The sequence below is a fragment of the Psittacula echo genome (genome assembly GCF_963264785.1).
Source record: "Psittacula echo genome assembly, chromosome: 12".
Classification (NCBI taxonomy): Eukaryota; Metazoa; Chordata; class Aves; order Psittaciformes; family Psittacidae; genus Psittacula; species Psittacula echo.
The window spans coordinates 5,886,382-5,890,774 of NC_137747.1; positions in this window are offsets into that span (position 1 = coordinate 5,886,382).

Genomic DNA, 4,393 nt, shown 5'->3' on the forward strand with positions numbered 1-4,393 from the left:
GCATGCAAAGAACTCAGTTGGGACTTACCCATCCTGAGTGCTGGGATGTCAGGCAGCAGCCGGTTCTCCTGTAATGAGACAATCAGACAAACTCACTCCCAAAAGGAACACTGGGTTGGGAAAAGTCCCAAAATGAGAGCCTGCTTATATGATGGCCCTCTCTGGGAGGACATCTCAAAGCTTTTGGCAGGTGGCAACAGCCTTAGGGGACTTGTTAGCTGGTTAGGACCAGCCTGGTACCTAGAAGGATAATGAGAAAACCTCTCCCTATTCCAGGGCATTTTAGGGACCTATCTGACCAGCGTTGGCTGTAGTTAGAATGGTTCAGCTCCGTGCTGTCTTATGTCTTATGGTCTGTTGGTAATCCTGGAAGGCAAGAAGTGGCTGTACAACACTGACATAGCGACCAGAGATGAACCTCACCTCTTACACAGTCCAGGCAGGCTGGTGGATGTTGCTCAAAGGAGATGCACGTAAGATCCAATTACCTTCTTCATCCTTCTGGATCGGTTCCCTGATCCCAGTTCCCTGACCTCTATCTGTTTTGTCCTATTATTTTGATGCCCTTGACTTAACAATCCTATTTCTGATGTGCATGAGCACACATGCAGCTGCACATTCAACCTCTGAATCAATAGCCTTTCTCACACAGTGCTGTGAGTGCTCCTGACCCCTGGGAACCCAGGATTCATGTCTCAAATGCATTAGTTTGATGCCCTGATCCACCAAATCAGCTGGCACTACAGAACTGGAAATTGCAGCTCTGTAGTTCAAGCCTTTGGTGCTTTTTCCTGGGCACTTAAGACAAAGAGAGAAATGGGGAAAGAGAACTATCACAGTTACTTCATACCCCTTCCATGGCAGAAGGTGGGAGGAGCATCATAAGAAGAAATTACAATTCATCTTTTTTCCTCCTAAGGGCAAAAGGCTCTGATCTCGCCATACAAAGGTTTGAAGTCTGTAATTAATCACAGTCTGTGAGATGTGAAGCAGAGCTCTGCTAACCTTTCATGGGCCTTTTATTGGTAGTCCAAGAAAAAAGAATCACCTGTAATTTGTGTGTCTTGTTGAGGGCTAATATTTGAGCAGTGATTATTCCTTATAATCTGTTGTCAGAGGAGCCCTTGGTGTGAAATTCGTGTTCTTTCTCCAGCCCTGCCAGCAGCAGGTATGGCCATATGCGAATGTCTCATGAAAACAGCATAAAATATGCATATCATGAATTTATTATGCACCAGCTGTTTGTGGCAGGACTGGTGTGTCTCAGGATGCTGCTGCCAAGTGTCTGCCTCTGTTACACTTCCCTCTCCCATCACCCCGTCCTCATCACACCTCTCTTGACAGAGAACCCAGTTCTGAACCTGGGTGCTGCTCAAGAGGAAAAATGGGCAGGCTGGCAGGTTTTTCCACCTTTTCCATAGCTCCTTTGTGTGAATCCCATAGGCCCTGATGCTGAAGAGCAAATTTGGATGCACATGCAGAACATGGGCAAATTCAGTTCAGGTCTTTGGCATCTGGAAACTGTGATCATTGGGTATTTCACTGCAGATGGACCTGCATCTGCATTTTGGTTGTGGGGAACAGAAGCTTAGGGAGGCCAGAGGCTGTAAGGTCTCCCTGTGGCTGTCTGCAGGCCCTACCTGAAAGGGTCCCTTCTTCTCGCACATGGCTCCTCCTCCCCAAAGTTCAGGGTCAAGGAGTGTTGCAGGGGATAAAGTTCTCTTCCATAGGATGGGGGAGGAAAGCAAACTGACAAGTGCTGTTGCAGAGACAGGCCTCTGCAAGTCAGCATGCTTTAAATGGACAATTTCCGATGGATTTTTAGTCCTCCAGCTGCACAAACCTGTTAAAACTTGAGAGCTCAAAAAAGCTGCTGTCATCCAGTCCCGGCACAAACTAAAACCCACCTCTGAGTGAGCCAGGGCGCAGGAGATGTTAACAGGAGCTGTTGTTCAAGCAGCTCGTTCTTCTGCTGTGCCTCAGCAGCTCCTTTGTTCGCTGGATCAGCCTTGCCATGGACTCCTGAGCATCGTTCCAGGCTTTGAACCAAAATGGGGGTTTCTGACACGTGTATAGAACTGGTGAACTGACCGTGACTGTTTCTGTGCATTAGTGACTAGGATGTGACTTTCTCCTGCTGCTTTTATAGCAATATGTGAGTGAATGTCCTTATAAGCCCTGTGGCTCCCCTTTGGGCATGCTCTTTGAACACCCAGATCAGGACAGCAGCCAAGCACAGATGCGCATGGGTTTAAGTGGCTTTCATGATGTACATGTGCTATAGAGTAAGGATGGAGAATGTGCTGGTTTTGGCTGGGGTAGAGTTAAATTTCCTCACAGTAGCTGGTATCGGGCCATATTTGGACCAAAGAGGTATTTCATACCATTGGACATCATGCTCAGCATATAAACTGTGAGAAGAAGGAAGGGGGGGGATGTTTGGAGTGATGGCATTTGTCTTCCTAAGTCACTATGACGCATGATGGAGTCCTGCTCTCCTGGACATGGCTGAACACCTGCCTGTGGTTGGAGGTGGGGAATGAATTCCTTAATTTGCTTTGCTTGTGTGTGGAGCTTTTGCTTTACCTTTTAAACTGCCTTTATCTAAACCCAGGAGTTCTCTCACTTGTACCCTTCTGAGTCTCTTCCCATCCCACTGTGGGGAGAGTGAGCAAGCAGCTGTGTGGGGCTTAGTTGCCAGATGGGGTTAAACTATGATGCCCAGTGTGGTGGCTGGAAGTGGTTTTGACACCCAGCATGGGGCTGGAAGGGTTCACAATACTGTCAGATTGGATTGGAATATGCTAGATCAAATTTATAGTTGTTCTTGCTATTTAGCTATGAATTGTCAGGCTCCTGTGCTTGCCGTGGGCCTTGCTTGACTTACTGTATATAAGAGCCTAGTGCTTGTTAGTGGCTGCTCTTTGCATCCAGTGCTTGTTGTCCTGCTGTACTGCTTATCATCCAACTCTGCTGTGCCTGGGAACGCTGTGATAAGAGCAGTGGCCACGTGCCTGGGCTGGTAGATGCCCAGGCAATTGCTGCTGTTTGTGTGATGCTTCACTACACAGGCTGGAACTCCAGTGTGAACCAGAGGCAAAGGGACTGCGACCTGTGGATGAGTTCACGTGGGAGCAGGACACCCTGAAGCACCTGTGGCTGTGGATAAGTCCACACCAGAGCAGGTATAACCCTTCTGGTTCTCTCGCCATCCCATCAGGGGAAAGTGAGGCAGTGTGGTGCTTAGTGGCTGGTTCAGGTTAAACCACAACACATCACAAAATGCATGAGGAAAAATCTGGATTTAGGCTAAGAAACCTTTGATCTGGGATGTCTCCAAGCCTGAATCCCAACCTGTGCTGCCTTATAAGTATGTAAAAAATAAGTGATACTTTTTTATATGCCTCCTGTCCAGCTCTTCTAGATTTTAAGACATGTAGGGTTTGTTTTTCTTTCCTGCCAGCCCTCGTTCCTGCCCACCACTGTGATTCTCTGCCACGATATTGAGCAATTGTACCGACTGCCCAGCAGAGGGGTGTAGAATCATAGAATCCCAGACTGGTTTGGGTTGGAAGGGACCTTAAAGCTCATCCACGGGCAACCAAGGGACACCTTCCACTAGAGCAGCTTGCTCCAAGCCCCTGTGTCCAACCTGGCCTTGAACACTGCCAGGGATGGGGCAGCCACAGCTTCTCTGGGCACCCTGTGCCAGCACCTCAGCACCCTCCTCATAAGGGAAGTATTTCCTCCTAATATCTAATCTACATCTCCCCACTGTCAGTTTAAAGCCATTTTCCCTTGTCCTGTCACTACATGGCCTCATAGAAAGCCCCTCTCCAGCTTTCTTGTTGGCCCCTTTAGGCAATGGAAGCTGCTCTAAGGTCCCCCTGGAGCCTTCTCTTCTCCTGAAGAAGAAGAAATTGGCAGAAAACCAATATAGAAACAGCAAACCTGCTCCCATTTCCCCTGTTTTCCCATCCTGCTCGCTGGCAGGCAGCTCCTGCCCTCATCTCAGCACTGTGAGCCATGGCAGCCCAAAGGCAGGGAAACACCAGAGTCACAGGACCCTGGGGCACTCATCCACGGAGTCATGGTGCTGGAGCCTGCCCTGCTGCGCCAAGGCAGCCATGGAGCTGGTGTGGGTATGTCAGGGAAGGAGCGAAGGCAGGGTGATGGAGATGAGAAGCAGCCTGCCAAGCCATCCAAGAGCCTGGGGTGCTGTGGCCCAGTACCACTGTCCTGCTCTGGGCACAGCACTGGTGATGTGCCTTGCCCATCTCTCTGGCTGTCCATTGTCCCCACTGGTGACTGGAGCATGCTGTGACCTGCTCATGAGCAGTAGTGATGCTTTGCCTCCTCTTGCATCTTCTCCTTTCTACCTTTGCATTCACGG